The 18760-nt window shown below is 37.1% G+C and overlaps 1 protein-coding gene and 1 long non-coding RNA gene across 9 annotated transcripts in view; both read right to left on the reverse strand.

Moving 5' to 3' along the window:
• Positions 1-18760, reverse strand: part of DLGAP2 (DLG associated protein 2) — a 449538-nt gene that overhangs the window by 428455 nt on the left and 2323 nt on the right. The gene's annotated exons all lie outside the window — the stretch shown is intronic.
• Positions 8778-18728, reverse strand: LOC114000474. The gene is made up of 2 exons (XR_003545229.2): positions 14456-18728; positions 8778-11582 (listed from the first exon to the last, which is right to left on the reverse strand). It is a non-coding gene; the product is annotated as an uncharacterized LOC114000474 (long non-coding RNA).

Genomic DNA, 18760 nt, shown 5'->3' on the forward strand with positions numbered 1-18760 from the left:
CTTCTCTATCTTTCATGTAATGTATGTCTTTTGTTAACTCTTGATTTTTACAACAGTTATTCACACTTCTAATTTTTTTTTACCACAGTCTTATAAATTCTGGATTTCAAAATCTGCATTTTATATTGTTATTATACTGATGTAAATTTAGAGAGAAAATCTGAATAAGAAGTGAAGAGATTGCACTGGAGGGCTGCTTTTCATTCTCCATTTAGGACAAGAGTGCCTTGATTCCAAAGCAGTCACAAAAAAGCACACTAAAACATTTAATAGGACTGATCTAAAAATTTTTATTGAAGAGAGACAACAGTGTTTGACAGATTTTAAGAGATGAAATAACAAACCCCATTCATATACAGACTAATAAGACTCCCATTGAAATTAATATCAAGATTGTAGCTTTGAACACAACTCCTCTTTGTATTTATGAGTACCACCATCACAGCATTGTGTTACCACACTAATGACATGAGAAACTGCTGAACTGCTACAGAATGCACACAACAGACAACTCAGCTTACCCTCTGTTTAGTTATTTACTTCTTTTCTAACTGAGGGCAGGGTGACTATAATATACCATCATTCCAATCTGCCTACCCTTTCACCAAATAAAAACTTCTTCACAAATATAAGACAAAAAAAGTGATCCTCCCCTGAAAAAATTAAAGTGTCTGAATTGAGAGGATAGGTTAATCAAAAAAGATGTTTGTACACAAAGTTTTTATAAGCCTCAATGACTTTACAGACACTAAAGTTTTACAATACATTTCAGAGTGGTGCTAAATGTAACAGAAAGCTTCCTTTCTACATGCTCAATTTGAAACACAAATTAATTTCTTAAATGCCAGTCATGTCAATTCTGAATATGCATGATAAGTTACCATTTTCCTAAAATATACCCTGGTGTAGTGGGTTGACCCTGGCCAGATGCCAGGTACTCACTACAGCCTCTCTTTCCCTCTGCAACTGGTCAGATGAAGAAAAAAAAACAGCAAAGGATTCATGAGTTAAGAGCTGGGAGAGGTCAGTGACTGATTACCTTCATGGGCAAAACAGACTCAAAGCGGGGATATTACTTAAATTTATTACTAACACAAGAAGAGTCAAAGAGTGAGAAATAAAACAATCTTAAAAACACCTTTTCCCCACGGTCAGTTGTTGTTTCTGCCACTGCTCGGAGAGAGGAGTCCTTCCCCTGTTCCCGTGGGGTTCCTCCCACTGGAGACAGTCCTTGATGGACCTCTCCAGTGTGAATCCATCCCTCAGGCAGCAGTTCTTCCTAAACTGCTGTCCCGTGGGTCACTTCTCCATGGGGTGCAGTCCTTCACAAATGAGCTGTACCAGCATGGGTCCCCCACAGGGGCCACAAGTCCTACCAGGGAAAAACGTGCTCCAGTGTGGGCTTCCCTCTCCATGGGCTGCAGGTCTCTGGCAGGACCCTGCTCCATCTTGGGCCTCCCACGGGGTCACAGCCTCCTTCAGGCATCCACCTGCTCCAGCAAGGGCTCCTCCATGGGCTGCAGGTGGGTCTCTGCACCCCGATGATCCTCCATGGGCTGCAGGGGCACAGCTGCTCCACCATGGTCTGCACCACGGGCTGCAGGGGCCTCAGCTCTGGCGCCTGGAGCATCTCCTCCTCCTCCTTCTGCACTGACCTTGATGTCTACCTTGTTATTCCCATGTTCTCACTCCGCTTTTCCCTGGCTGGAATTCTTTCTGTGCCACAACCTTCTGTTCTTAAATATGTTATCACAGAGGCATTACTATCACTCCTGATTGACTCAGCCTTGGCCAGCGGCAGGAAGTCCATCCTGGAGCCGGCTGGCATTGGCTCCACGGGACAGGAGAAGCTTCTAGCAGCTTCTAACAGAAGCCACCCCTGTAGCCCACGCCCTCCACTACCAGAACCCAGCCACAGAAACCCACTAAGTCCTTATGCTCATCAGCAAATGGAGAAAGAAATATCATTAAAAACTGCACATTTGTTCACAGACACAGCAAGGACTTATTAGATCGTGCAGAGCATCACTCTCATGCAGCTTTACAGCTTTTGGATGGGAGGAGATACTCCCTTATAGTTTGCTTTCCCATCCCTTTATTTAGCTATGCTATTTACACTTGCTCCTGACAGGGATGGTGAATACGAGGCTGCTGTGCAGTAGGTACAGGTAAAGCAAATACACCCTTGTCCACTGCTCCATTTAGATACACACAGCTTCTTAGCATGACTCACATTATTCTTTCTGTAACTCCCACCATGTATAATTTGCCTCTCCTGCAGAGTTCCTGACTGGCACACTGCTAACTCCTTGGCCTTTTTTCTTGCCTGGTATTTTCACTAGCAAGAGTAAGGGCATTAGAGCTGCTACTAAGTCTAGATTGATACTAACGAACTTGCCCTTCCCAATTAACACAGCTTAGAATTGAACTTTTCCTAAATTTAGGCATTAAAATTTTGTGATTGATTTTAAAATATAGGATATTAAAAACATTCTTTGTAACATTTGAACAGGTTTCAGGATATCTGAGATCTGTGGCTTGACTGGCCACACTGACTTAGAATATTTATTCCTTAGGAAAAGCATTGCATGAATCCCTTAATATTCTTTAGCAATTTCTATGGCTAGACCACAATGTGCAACTTGTAGCTTCATAACAAACATAGGGCTTATTCGTTCATTTTGAATTGGTAACGTGTCATTTCTTCTTCATATTTAAATCATCTTCAAATCATCTAATGTTTGAATACACTATGGAATTTCAAAGAATTTTCTAGTAAATTGTGTGATCAGCATGTGAGTAACATTGTTTTTAAAAAATCTGTAAGAAATACAACATCAAACTATCTATTCGTTTCAGTAACAATGATGCAGGTCCCATACATACAAATTTACTAAAACATTATAGAGATTTTCTTAGTGCTATAAGTTCCTTCACTGTTTTTTTTTTTTCGGGGGGGGGGGGGGTTTGAGGTGTATTTTCCTTTATCTGTTTATTTGGAAGTGTGGAATTTTTACTGTATTGCTGATTACTGAGACATTCCCTACCAGTAACAGCTGACAAAGAATTATAAGCATATATAAAACAGATACCATCTTTTATAGAATCTCATATAGATCTTCCTTCTTCCAACATGAAGCTGTTTCCAAGTCTTTTGAAAGTTGTCAAAAACAACTAAAATAATTTTTGGATAAATTTGTGAGGTACAGTGTCAATATCTAGCTGTTGCTGTAGAAGAAACATTCTATTATGGAGAAGAGCATAAAAGTACACCCCAAATTCTACTCAGTTACTTTAAAAGATTAATATGCTTTCACAGATGGGAAATCAGGCAAGATTGTGAAAGAAACAGGGCAGAGGGAAACTACATAAAATTAGGATGAGAATGAGACCTCAGGTCAGTAACTGTGAGTAATTCCACTGTGGATGATCTGTGCTTGCTCTGAAATTCTCAATGCAGAAAACTTGTCTGTAACATGATTTTCTTCCAGATAAGGATAACTTTGGGAGATACAAGTGAAGAGATGACAAATAAATTAATCTTGATTCAAGATATCCATATATGATGTCTAGTGCCATTCTGAGACACTCAGGAACCAGTACCTCCGTCAGCTGCACAGTGGCAGATAAGTTACAGAACATACAGAAGACCACACCTTTCTTACGTACCAGCTGGAGATAAGGATGGTTGGTTACATGAGGGTGCTTATGTGGGATGTGTGGGAATCTGAACAAAGTTCCAAGAGATCACATTAAGGATGAATGTAGAGGTCCTAGAAATTAGGAAGTCCTAAAATTAAGAAGTCCTAGAAAATTTCCTCAGTCCTCCACTATGAAACTTTACTCATTGCCTTGCTTTCTGCTCCAGACGACCCACACAGACAAATAATGGGTACTGGCCTTGTGTTTCTGTAAAACGAGGAAATAATTATTTGGTATTTTTAATTAAATAAAAATTCTGGTATGGCAATCTGTCGTAAATGCTTAGAACAGACTTATTCTGAGACACTTCTACATCTGGTATGTTAACTGTGGCTCAGTAAAGTTAAATATATATTTTTAAAGGCAAAATCATAGTTTTGCCCACGGAACAGGTAGGATGAGATTCAGTTCTCCTCCATCTGAACTAGTCACCCCATGCACCCTTTGCAGTCATTCTGTTCTATTCAGACACCTACTTCAGAATGAGATTAATTACACTTTACACTGACTAGACCTCCACTGACTATAAAGAAATGCAAGGGCAACAAGCTCAGATGGAGACATCTGCACTGTATGAATTCCACACATTGTGATAAATGCAAATAAGAAGTGTGTACTGAATCCCTATTCACATTATATTTGGCTGTAAAAACACCCCTACACTTGCCATTTTAGATAGCAATACCCTTCCCAGCTAGCATTGCCTCTCAGCTCCCCCTGAATACAGAAGCACTGCTATCCACCTGAGAGAAGTTAGCAATATAAATGATTTTCCCAGGGTTCATAGCTTCTTTTTTATTCAGTACTCATCCTCACAAACATTGGGCACAAGCTAATAATACACACACACTTCACTCTGTTGTGATGTTAATACTTCCAAAAGACATTTAAAACCTCTGATGATCCAGAATTGTGAGATCCTGTTACTGTGATTATTACATAGTTTGACTTCAGCCCTGACTTCTGTTCATGCTGCATAGATGTAGTCTGAAGGAAAGATTGCTAAAAACTTCAGATTTCCACACTTGAAGAGTTTGAACTTCATAAAACCGAAGTGATGTTTTGGTAATAGGAGGTCAATAAAGGACTCAGTGAAGAGCTTGTAGACATAACCATAGTCTGAGGTACTCAGATGTTGGTTCATTAAAATTAGCGATGACTGTTCAAAGGTTTAATCAGGCACAGAAGATGTACCAAGTAGGGTATTGTTTGGATTTTAAGTCAAAGTCTTGACTATGAGACTTAAAGGCCAGAGAGCAGAGAATGTTAGTATAGGGGAACGAGACTCTTTAGTTGATGGACAAGTAATTTCTCATACACACATGACAATGAAGTATTGAGGTACCACAGGCAAGTAGCCAAACAACAAAATTATGATAAATTAATATCCAGGTTCTCAGCAAGGCAGAATTCAGCTCACAGATCTACAATGCCCAAATTCTGATGTCTAGAGCTATAGAAGTGCCTACGGCTCTAGTACAGTCAGTGGTGCCTATGATGATACTTGGAGACTCAATTCAGTTGCTCACATACCAGTGCCCCATGTCACTGCCGGTGCTCTCACATACCATGTCTAACCTCCACTTGCCATTTCTAAAGAACATACACCCTCTGCAGAGGGTGTACATTCTATCCCATGCAGGTGTCTCAGATAACTTAAAGCATCTGAAACACCACAGGAAGCATAAGTTTACTGTACACATAGAGGCTGTTCATCTGACTTTTCTCAGTTGCCACAGCTGTACTGATTAATCTTCACGCACTATAGTGGGATCTTAGACATGTAGGGATTTAGGCAGTGCATAAATACAGGTGACTGTGTTAATAATAATAATAATAATAATAATAATAATAGTTATTGTTATAATGCCTCCCCCTCCGACTTCTGGGGCCGCCTATTTACTCAGAGCTCTGCTGACATTGGGAGATATTACAGAGGACCTAAGAAGGACTGGCATCCTTTAGTGCAGTAGCTGAGAGTGACATGGAATAAATAAGGGCTTCTGAAAAGGCATTAAATGTCTGAGTGAAGGCAGAAAATTACATTTAGGTATCTTAATCTCAAACTGAATATCATCTTTAGATTCTGACATAAACTAAGAGTTTGTAGCTAGACTGTAGAGCTGATTAAGCAATAGGTCATAAAGAATGCAATTTTTTTTAATTAACCCCTTAAGCTTACAGAGAAGTGAAAAGAAGTCTGATAGAAGCAAAGACAGGGATGCTTACACCCCCAGTTGGCAGTGGTGTTTAACAGCTTGGTTGAAAACACCAACACACCTTGCATACAAGCTTTATACAGAAGTGCAGTGAAACATTTTAACCAAAGAATTTGCTGCCTGAATGGTAACAATGCACACAGGCTACCAATGTACAGATGAAAAAAGTTTACAGCCTTCTTCCCTACAAACTAATATTTATCTATGCTTAAACATGATTGATAGATATGCAAGACATCCATGTATAGGTAATTTATAAATTACTTCTTTCTCCTATTTTATGAATAAAAATTGTGAATGTTTTACATGTCTGCACAGTATTAAAATACAAATTATAAGAACAGCGTTGATGAGGAGTAGAGGGAGAATAGCCATATCTGTATTGAACAGTTCTCTTCTTTTTCCTTGGTGCCCTGCAGAAATAGGCTAAGTTAACTATTCAATAATCTAAAGCAACAGAAAACACTTTAGAAGTAAGTTGGACACAAAAAATATAACCTACCCATGCAGCTCAAACACAAAGCATACAGGCTCTTTGGAGGAACAAAAAATGCCTAATTTCTAATAATAAAAGTATTTAGAGATCCATTGTAAAGTCTTTAGAATAAAGAACCACAAAAGTTGGACTAAAGAACCATGATTTGATTTCATGCTTAAAGGACAACAGAGGAGCTGTTTATTTAATGCATGAACATATGCCTATTTAGGATGCTGAACTCAGTAGGACTAGGATGACTTAGAGAAGTTTCATATGGAGCAATGCCAATATCTATTAAGGCTTTTTTTAGGTATTACAAGTAACCAATTATAGAATTTTTTGCATATTTTTTTTTTTTACTTTTACATATAAAGAAATTGAAGTCTTACTCTGAATCATTCCAAGCTTTCTCAATTGAAACCTATTAACATTGACTCAGTTTGAGAGAAACTTTGTTATCACTTCTAAAAATAGCTATGTGTGCAGCTTGGTAAAACAGAGCTTTACACCTTTTAAACCCCAGCAATAACAGCTTCATTTATTTAAAATAATTTTTAAAAACATTGAAATTTGTCAGATATATCTGCTACTGACAAAGATAATGGGTATGTGTATAATGATGTGCATAATGTATACTGACAACTTATCCCTTTTACGCTAACAGAATTATGGAAGTATAAATTTAACTAAATATCCAGTTGTAATGGCAATTTTCTCTTTAATGGTCAGCAGCAGATTTAACTCTCAAGAAGTTCATCCGGAATAAAATGCACAACAATTGTTCTTCTAAAAGATTTTGTCACATTTTATTTGTTTTGTTATTTTAACTCTGGGATAAGTTAAATGCAGCACAGTACAGTGTTGCCACTCCAGAAACCGACAGCAGATGAGCCAAGAAAATAGAGGACACATCCATTCCAAGAACACTATGGATGGAGCCAGCATTACCATGTCACTGTGGGACCTTCCACTTTTTAGCATCTTGAAACCAGCACCACAATTATCTGGAAATGGTAAATCTTCATGTAACAAGGACCAACTTAGAGATCAAAGCTCCCAGTTCAAACGTAGCTTGAACGTAGGTGAGGGAACACCAACACATTTCTTATGGGACTGCTAAACTTCCCTTAGCAATACCTGAAGCAAAGGCTATATCAAGTATTCCAAGCAGACACTTCTGCCTCTGACTTATACTCCTTAACTGCACCCTATTTCTCTACCCATTTGGGGATTTTTTTATGCCAAAATATTTTATGCCTCTGATATTTTTATGTACTTAAGTACAGGCAGCAATCAAATGCTGGCACTTCCTGGCTACTAACATTTAAAGCTTCTATCACAAGAAAGAAGGAGCATGTCATGTACTCATAAGAAATAGATTCATTAACAACAAATGCTATTATTGGAATGTTTCAATTAGGCTTGAAACCAGCCTTTTTCTTAATCTGTTGCTGAGCAAGGAATAGAATCAGTAAGTATTTCAGAAGATCTGGTAAAAAATGTCTCTATTGATTTAAATAAAAAAAAATAGAAAAAAAAAGAGAGAGAAAAGACTTTCTCCTGTGTGCAGCTAAATCAGACTTCTTCTGCTATGAAAAAAAAAAGTGTGCATGAGACAGGACATACAACTCAAAGTTCATTCAGTGTTATGATACAATTTTTAACCTTCTGCAGAACTCAAGGTATGAGAATAGATGGTTCAATTGCAGCCTTACATTAATAAAAAATCAGTTATTTCTGATGTATTTATGCACAAATGCTTATTTTAAAAGCATCTTTAGCAAGAGTGAGAAACTACAATCAACAGGTTCATTCTTCAAAGACCTGTTTAACAGTATAACAAAATTCTACTGGACTGTATGAAAAAGGAGGCTACCTGCAGATTTCCCTGACAGAATTCACCATACCTGGATATACATCCTTTATGATAGAAATCCACATCTGAGCCAGTCATCCCAGGCTCTGGTGTTGAAAAAAGCAGCACTTCCCAGGTGTGATGCAGCTAACCTGCCTTAAGGCAAGACTGCATCACCCCTTAGGGCTGTCCACACCACTCCACTCCACTCACCACATCAAGGGAACCAAGAAATTCCAGTAACCACTAGTTACTGCCCCAATAGAGGCAGCTACAATGTGCACATTTAATGAGTTTAACCTCATATCTAGAAACAAAAGTCTCAAAGAAAGAGCTGAGTACATGAGTCCACCTGACTACCACTTCACTTTCCTTTAAAGTCAGGATCACAAAAGCATGTAAAATATATCAAATACTGTGAGAAATAACAAGTGTAAGTTATGAAAAGGAACTAACATATTTTATCAGGAGTCACAGAATTTGCTAGGCAACAGTTCCCAGTAGCATACATATGGGACCAGTATTATTCACAAATGTAAGCAATGTTCTTATTTATTTCAGAAAATATGCAATATAGCAAATGAAAGTACCAACATCAGAATTATAATGGTAGGCAAGAAGACAGCCAAGAGAGGGCACTAAGGGGGAAAATGCTAGCATGGGAGAGCTACATTAATTTTTATAAGGAACTTAAGAATGCTTCTCTGTTTGGAACATCCAATCCACTCTGAGAGCTTTGACTGTGAGAGCAGGGACAGAGGAAGGGTGATTTCCACAAGGCAAAGCAGGAGTGTCACTTTATACACCTCAGTGTGGAGCTCAGGCGTGCAGTGCCAGGACAGAGGAGTTTGTAACAGCACAGACGAGGAAGTTGTAAACTGGGATTTACCAGCACCTGACTTTGTGATGGGCTACACAGACCAGCCTTGGGAAAACTTCCTGATGCACACAAGGAGAAGCCAGAGAGAACAAGGTCCAGGACTTTGAGGAACAGGTACCCCAGGATAAAGCAGGCAACACCACACCTGCACCTTTACTACTCATGCCTTTGAAGGACTTCAGAGTGAGGTTTGTTGGTTTTAGTAAGCTGCTTAGTAAGGGGCTATTAATTAGCTAATAAAGGTTGTCATAGCAGGCCTGACACATCCAATATATACAGAGGGTCACTGGATATTTTTTAGCTTATTTAAACCATATCTTATATTTAAAACTGCTTATTGATTTCACTTAGACCAGAAATAATTTTATCTTCTGAAGCATATTTAAAATAGATCATGCACTGTCAGCTCTTCCAAAGGAAATTTCTAAAAATGATGGAAAAGCACATGCAGCCCTGTTCAGGACAAACACTAAATCTGTCCCCCTTCTCGGTCTTTACTGGAGAGGAGCAGAGAGGATTGCTGACTGCGCTTTTCCCAAACGCTGCAACCTGCAGGGAGGTCAGTGTCCCAGCCATGGGGACAAGCCTTCAAGCTTGTAATTGTGATTTGATAGCAAAATGTGATATGCTGCTCAGCATTACTATGGCCTGAAGACATCATCTTGGATGGAGAAGGCAGAGATCTTCAAGTGCCCCTTCCCTTCCAGGCACATCCTTCAGGTTTCTCTGATGCCAGCAGAGGAATGGTCCAAAATACTCCAGTAATTCCCATCATGCCAGTGACTGCAGCAGCTCACAGCAAGTTCAGAGAGATGGACAACTCAATGACATCACAGAAAAATGGATTTGCCCTCTTGCAGGTAATTTACAGTTGGCCACAAGCCCCAAAGGAGATAATGTTCACCAGCAATTCAGAGGCAGGGCAAGTGCTGCTATGGCATCCCATGGGATGTTCTGTTGGTCTCAGGCACCTGGCACACCTCCAGTGGTCACTGATGGAAGGGGAGACTGTCAAACAAAGGGGACGGCAAAATCTGGGGAAAATAACTTGGTGATGCTCTCTCTTCAGCCATCAGTAAAGCATATGTCCCAGCCCAGTATCCTGGGGCATTTGGCTACTTTTCTGACAGAAGCAAGAACAGAAAGAAAATGTTGTTTTCTAGTTTTCCATTACAAAAAAAATTGGAACATGGATTATTTGCTCATAAACAACACAGAGAAGCCAAAAATACAGTTTTTCTTGTAGGCAGTTTTTGATCTTTGAGACTTGAAAATGGCCATACTAGCTCTTTCAAAATTGGGTGATTTCTTTTTTTTTAAGCACATTTTGCTCAAAGAGTTAATACATTTAAGCCTTCCTTCTGTGGAAGGCTACAGTGAAAAGAACTGAAAATGTGATGCTAAAACCTAAACCCCTGCTTACAGCAAGGTGTGTGCTTAGGGATGGCTTTACCAGCTGGCACCTAAAAACTGGGTCTGAGTTCAGTAGCAAAGCCTTTCTTGATCAACCATAACCCAAACAGATGAATTAAAACATTTCCAATATATCAGATGGCTGCTTTTCACCAGGAAATACACTAATTTGTGAAACCTAGATACAAATAAGCTGAAGTCTGAGCAACTAACAGCTTAAATTTGCACACAGGCAATTAGTGTCATTTTCATAATGACTATATGAATACTAATTCACTATTGCTCAGTATCATAAATTCTATATTATCTTCTGACTTTCTACTTTTTTTGTTTTATTATACTTTAATCACTTCTTTTAGCTTTTTTTTTTTTTCCAGTGGAAATATTTAAATTACTCTTAAAATTTCTGTGAAATCTAAGGATACTAAAGATGTTGAAAAGTTACTGTTTGGTCTGCAATCTTACCTCTTTCTCCATTCTCCTTTGTGGAACATATATAAATGCTTGAGTGTAATCACAAGTTGTTGTTTATATATACAATCAATTTTTCTAGAAGGTATATAGGTTGAAACAGATTTGTGTTAAAACAATACATGAAAAATCAATCAATTAAAAAGAATATCAGGAAATCCTCTAGATCAAACTACACAGGATTAATAACCACAGCCAAAGAAACAGTAGTACTGGACAGTTCAAGTAAATTTTCATGGATACAGTTTTAAAGGAAATGCACTGAGAAGTTTTTATGGAAAAATATTTCAGTATACCCATCATTCCTTCCTAATGGAGACATCTTCCATGCATATACATTGTTGTTTATTTCTGTAGTTCTTGCAAATCTTTCAGATGATATTTCACCAGTGGTAGTGATTACAAAAGCTGGACATATTTACAAAGGGTGGACAAGGCTGCAAGTTTTTATGTTTTGCTCAAAAAAAAAAGAAAGCAGCAAGACTAATGATCACATTGATGTCTTTCAGAAGCGAATTCACACAGGAAGAGCCTGGCTGCCAAGAATACTTTGCTTCTTGTGCTCTAAAATCAGAAACATAAGAAAAATTTATTCCATTGGTCAAAAGGAACACAGCTTTTGTGGCAAATTTCAGTGTAATAACGATTAAGATATTTCTTTATGGTAACTTGGACCAGCCGCATGAAAGATGTTGAAAAAGAGAGGCAAATTTTATTCATAATTATGTGGAATTATGCAACTGAAATTAGTATTTTTTTCTTGCAGTAAACATCTTCTTGTTTTTTTTATTATAAGTTACCCTATTTTGTGGGCAATCTTTTTTCCAAGCAAAGAACAGTACAAACAGAGCCTGGCAGCTACCTCGTATCAGCTGAGCCCCTTCTACACATTTTTACATATCGAGATGCATTATTCAATGCTGATGTCTGTTTATCTATAGTCTGTGCAATTTTATCTTGTACATATGAAAACATTTAAGCCTGTTAATCTTGCATGATGCAGTTCACAAAATGTGCATGATGCCTCAGGAAAGAGATGTTATGCAGCTTGTTCCTGCCTCTTCCATGTAACTGGAACGAGACAACCAAAATAGTCATCCCCCGTACTGCCCCATTAGGATCTCTTCACTGTTATATTCAGACACTTGCATCTATATCCCTGATTATTTGTCTCCTTTTCTTCTGGTGCCAAGCAGTATCACATGCTTCCCTAAACCCCTCCACAACACTCTCCCTTTTTTCCAATGTTAACCTGGGCTTGCTCCTGTGTCTGCTCACTCTTCAGCTGATAGACTGTGTTATGAATTGCAGGAAAACACAAATGTTAACACAGCAAGCTGTACCTAGAGCACTGATTATTCAAGCAGTGAAGCAAAATGTTACATTTCATTTCCAGGCTGTAACCAGAACGTAAGGCTTCACACATTCTTGTGATTCTCAGGCATCACACTAGTTTGTTAAGTTTCAGTGTCCATGTACATGCTGTGAAGTAACAAATGGACGTTTGTCAGAACATTTTAAACAAGATTCCATCAAGTTAGGAAGCATATCACAAAGATTTTAAAAAAATGGAATGCAGTTTAAAGAATTTAATTAATGCAGAGAAAATATTTTATTAAAGGAAGTCTGGAAAAGGCATTTGTTATCTTTCTAGAAATATTAAAAGAAAAATAAAATTTATTACATTACTTGGGAGTGCAACTAAATAGAAGGTTACTCACAAACAGATGCCAGGAAAGCTCTTGAATGAGAATGCCATCTGAATGTGTTAGTTATATAGGAAAAACTTTTCTGCTTTATTGATCAAAGCATTATTCTACAGCCTGTGTCAAACCCACGACAGCCTGGCATACACTGCGCTTCTCAGCTTCATATTTTGCTTTTTCTGCATCATTTTTAGAACAGCAATTTTAGAAAGTAAAAAGAAATCGAAGTATCCCAGGGAATTGATCAGAAACCCGACACTGGTTAGCAAAGGAAGTGTGCTGCATAACTTATCCATGACAAAGAGCATTGGAATGACTTCCACCCTGCTCTAAATCATAAGCACAGTACATGTTAAAAATATTAATAAATCAGATGAGACATTTACTAAGGAATACACAGTATCAAAAAGCACCATAAAGAAAAAAGGTATTTTGAAATACAATAATTAAGAAAAAAATGTACATAAAAAAGATAACTCAAAATGAAACAATATAAAAGAACATTAACTGCACTATAAATGACCTCAAGAATGAACACACATTACTATAAGAGGTATTTTATTGGTGGTCATAAGAATAGTTTGACTTATTTCCCTAACCTTTAACAAGTTATTTTAGCTGTAGAGAAACATTTATAGAGGGGAGAAAGAGAAAAACTCTGGTACACATCCAAAATTAATCTATCAGTTCTGAATTTGAAAAGAAAAATAACATAACTTCAAAATAATTAATTTAACTATTTAGATCTATTGTAATACTTTGGTCATCTATTTCCTTATTTTCAAAGGTCACTATGTGCCTTTGAATTCATAAAGTAATACATAACTTTCTATATCTCATTATAGTTGAAACCTTGCAGTGTAGATAGTTCAAGTTTTTGTGAGAAAGGTCAGCACAATATAAGAATGCATCACTTTACTAAAGGAGGAATGAGGCTGAAAACTAAGAGACAAGTTTTTGCCTTTAGAAGTGTCATTTATGTTAAGATTTTTGAGTAGTACATTACAAATTACCATTTAAGAAAACTGTTATCAAATTATCTACCACTACACAATATCATAACTAATTACATCCCTTTTCAACTTCATAAAAATAATTTCTTTTGAAATACTTCACTTGCTATACTCACCTCTTGCATAATGAATAAAAGCTGACATGGATGGACATGGGAGACTCTAAGAATTCAATGTATTTCAGGACTGAAAGCAAAAGTAATGCTGCATTTTCATATTTGCAGCCTTTTCTGCATATAATTCGATAAACTGCAGGACCTTGTGACAAAATTGCTCTGGTCTACAAACTGTAGTAAATTGCAGTTTAAATAAACTGTCTTGTGAAGGAGCTATGCCTAGCCTATGTGTAACATTTTGATTTCTCAATCTACTAAAACTGAGGGGAAAAAACCCAGCAATCCTGTTTATCCATTTGGATTGCAGAAAGGAAAATAATAAATTTAAATTACTGCTAAGCTACTAAGAAAAAAAATCATTATAGTTATTTTAAAATTATTCTCTTAAATATTGAAGGTATTCTCTTAGATCCAGTAAGTTATCTAGCTCTGAAAAATAATTTTGGACATTTGTGGTATAAATAGTAGCTATTCCTAAATGACACTATTTGTAAACATACCCTCAAATGAGTGAGATCAAAACCTCGGACTCAAATAAAAATGAAATTATCTGCATAAAATGCATAACAGGAACACTTAATCATATTTTTTTAATTTCTTACCTTTAAGTAAAACATTATGGCATGGATAATCCCAAAATAGCCAAAAACCAGGCCAGATGCTGCATAACAAAGCCACAAGTTGCCATCAAAGAAAAGATCAGTTTCATGTCCTGCAGCCAGAAAGGGCTGGAAACATCAGAAGGGCTTGAAGTCTCCTCCAGAGGGAAGGTGAAGTTCATGTCATTCTTACGAATGGGAGCCCATCGTCCTCCCAGCTAGAGGATATTAATAGTTCTTACTGATACACAACATCTTCTTGCTGTGATGGTTTTCACAGCCCAATTAAAAAAAAATTAACATTATTAAGTCTACATATTATTACCTCTACGTTGCATTATCATGAGGAAGCCTGGTTAAAGGTATGAAAAAGAATTCAGACAGACACACTCTTCAAGACACTTGGTTGTGCTTTTTCATTTCCTTTTCTAGCATCAAAAAAAGGCCCAGATTCTTCTTGTAGCTTCAACTACGCAGGATTTGAAAGGCTGCACTATCAAGGGAAGTAAATCAAAGGAATAAAAGCAAGCTTTGTCCTCCTTTCTGCTCATCAGGGAAGATAATTGTTATCAAACTCTAAAACTAAAGAATATATTTGTTCATTTAAGTGAAATCTGCTGTTGCACAGAGGATAAAGGTCGCCTTACACTGATGCTCTTTGGAAAGACTTTCACTCTGCATGAATGAAGCAAAAGTGTTGTCTTTTATCTTACTTGGACTCTGTTTAGACAAATTCGATAGGATAAGAGCGTTTATGCTCTGTAGCTTTACATCCCAATGACTCATTAAGTCGTAAATCAATAAGGAAGTGAAGGTGGAAGATCCTCTGGGTTTTATCCTTATAAGAAATAAAAGGAGTAGTAACTACTTGAGATTCTCTCACTACTGTCTGCCATTCAGGGGGGGGAAAAAAGAGGTTAAAAAATAACCTCCCACTTGTGGCAATTGAAGCGATTTGTTCAGGTTATTTTTATAGGCTACTTGTGAAACTGGAAGGCAGGTGTGAAAGCTGGGAAGTTCGTTCTACTCCTCATTGCCAATAAAGCACAGAATAATACAATAGCCTTCTTCTATATTTCTGCAGCTGCACGAGCTCTAAAAATGACACAAAAGAGTGAAATGGTTTGGACGAAGTTTCCTTTAAGGCTAAGGCTAAGTTGATTATCCGCATCATTAATAATATCTTGTATGTTTTCTATGAAAAGTCACCAGTCTATCCAGTTACGAAAGAAGGAGAATTGCTGGAGACTTTGGAGATATCTTATGGTATCTAATTTGCATAACATTATTAAGGTATTTAAAAGTTTCACATTACAAGTCATACTGTCAAGAAGCAAAGAATCAGAGGAAACTAATGTAGTTGACCTCCAGTGCAGAAAAATAAATTTCATGTAGGAAATCAATGCATTAGAAAAACCTGGCATGCTAAGGGAAATTAGATTCTGGACAAGCTTAAACAATTAATTTGCATTCTCCCCACACCTTAGGGATTATTGAAAATACAGTATCCCCTAAATTAAAGAAGAAAGATAATAAAAAATATTTTGAATTGTTATTCTCAGTACTGACCTGCTGCCCCTCCAGGGCAATGCAGAGGAGCTGTTCCTTCTGAAAGGCAGCACTTCAGAGGCTGAACACTGCTTGAGCAGCCTCTCAGCTTCCAAGATGAAATATGTATCAGAAACACCTTAAATGACCACTACACAAGAGTGGTGTTCAATTTCTCCCTAACTTTGTGTGTCTTAGTTTTACACTTTCCTAACTGCTTTCAACATCATTATTAAGATTTTACATTTCCTAGAATAAACTTTGACTTGCAAGAACTTTTTGTGTTGAGACTGAGCTCAGGTCAATCTGACAACCCTAAGATGTTCTTCTTTCCTCTGACATAACAAATTCACTTTTTAAAGAGAATATTTAAGATGGAAGATGCAAAATTGAGAGTGGTGGAAGGATTTTGAGTGGAGAAGAAGCAGCTATGAAGGACCCAAGACAGGGAGATATAGAAAGCCCTGGTTTATGCTTTAGCTCTTTCTGCTATTTGTGCATATGTACAGTCTGAATCTCTAAACTACTGATTTCTGTCTTATTGGATTTATGTATGTATTTGGTCATATTTTTGACATGTTCCATTACTGTCAGTTTATCTACTTTATCTACACACAGTGGTTGCAGCATCTACTGAAGATAACAGACACTGATTCCCTTTGTGAGATGAAAGTCTTCATCCGTGGTATACCTCATGTATGTCTGCTAACTGCTGATGTATTTTTACTATCAAAAGTGGAAAGTCTTTTTAGATCATAAGAATACATACTTATAGAACCAGAAAAAAATTTAGAGGGCTTAAGGCCAATGCCATATTGGAAGCTATTTGCTGATCATTTTCAAAACTAGCAAGGACAGAGAAATGTGACAAATGTGGAATGAAAATGCATGGAAGATAAGTAAATTTTATGCACAAAAGAAGTATTTAAGAAAGTACAGTAAGAAACAGATAAAAGCAAAGTGAGACCAAATATATATGCATGTGTGGAAACACTGATTGAGAAATCTAACTGCAATCATTTCCATCCTCTCATCATAACTGAGCATGTACTAAATGAATAAACTGCTACTTGACATTTCCTAAATAAATATCATGGGAAGAGTAGTTATTTTACTTTAATGAATCATTTTGGCCTCTCCAACAGAAAGTAGATGTGGTGAACTATAATCTGTTCCGGGAAATATAATTCTATAATGGAGATATATACGGACTGAAATATGAGAAGTTGTGGTCTCCAACAGGTCTGCTTTAAAACAGATTCTGATTCATCCATGCCCACTGCTACTTATATTTGATTATAGCTGTTGACATACTGTATCTGCCATGCAAAGAGCTATTTCTTTACTAGAGGTAAGAAAGCCATATGGTTCGTGGATGACTATGAATTTTCTCAAGGCAAACTGAACTAATATGTATATAATTTTTTTACTGTAGCTATAAAAACAAAACTACCCATTTAGCAAACAGAACATTTTCAAATCAACAAGATTTTATATGAAGCCCATATAACACATTTCTAAGAACTGAAAGTCTTGATAGACTAACACTAACTTTCTGCATTAGTGGTCCTCTTGTTCACCATGCATGGTTAGATAAACAAATTCACTGTACTGATTAACTGCAGCAGCAAATAAGACTTGTCTTGTTCATGGATTAGAACCGAAGCAGCTGTTTTTCTTTGTTGCAGATTCAAAGGGTCCCCAAAGGTATACCTCATAAAAAAACGGGGCGTTATTTTAGGGGTTATGTTCTTTTTACTACTAAAACTTCTCATAGATTATCATAGATATACAAGAAAATTGCTTTGACTATGTGTAATTACAAATAGGAAAAAAGTTCTTGCCAAAGGTACGTGTAAAATAACATTTTACCATCTTTGTTAAGGCATACAAAAAGTATTCCAATAATTACTCCATTGTCTGTAATTTAGACAGGCAAAGCTCACAATCAAGCTGAAATTCAGTCATCCAGACTGCGTCTATGAATATTTCCTATTAGAACATCTGCTATTAGAACCCTTTTGTAACTGTGACATGCTGACTGGACCAGGACACGCAATGTTCAGGAGAGCTTGCAGGGGGTACTCCCTGGGCAGGACGCTGCCTGGCAGTGAGTCACAGTGGAACCTGAATATCCAAGCTTTCCTCAGGATCAGGTATGAATTTTGTATTCAGGGATACATTTATCCCATCACATCTACCAATTACTATTGAAGTAACTTGCTTCATATACTGAAATTCATTTAGAATATAATTTCTAGTTTGCCATAATAGACCTTGACATTTTTGTCTTGCTTTGGTAATGTTTTGTTTCAACAGCTTGGTCTTGCCAACAGTATCACCATTAATACTGGTGGGACTTTGACCTACACAAATGTGAAATCCCGATCCCATTAAGTCATTAGGAACATTACCCTGGATTTGTCTTGGATTTGACTGTGTGGTTTTATGTGGTACATGGACAAAACACAGTCTCCTCAACACCTCTGTCAAGAGCAGTCTATGTTTCCTGGTTGTTTAATGCTAGTTTAAAGGACTTATGACTTCACTCTAAGTGTAACTTCAACTTGCACCAGAAATTTGAATTCATTTCAGAGGGACTAGAAATTCTAAAAAGTTAATAAAGAAGTATGCCCTATACTGTTCTAGTGCAAACTAGATATATGAGTAACTAAATGCAAATAGCAATTTATAGTACTAAAACAAAAAGCTAAAAATAATCTAAATTAGAATCAATGAATTTATTTGATAATCCTAGTT

The sequence above is a fragment of the Pipra filicauda genome, unplaced genomic scaffold, assembly GCF_003945595.2.
Source record: "Pipra filicauda isolate LSUMZ 115617 unplaced genomic scaffold, ASM394559v2 scaffold41_size5083284_pilon, whole genome shotgun sequence".
In the NCBI taxonomy this organism is placed as follows: Eukaryota; Metazoa; Chordata; class Aves; order Passeriformes; family Pipridae; genus Pipra; species Pipra filicauda.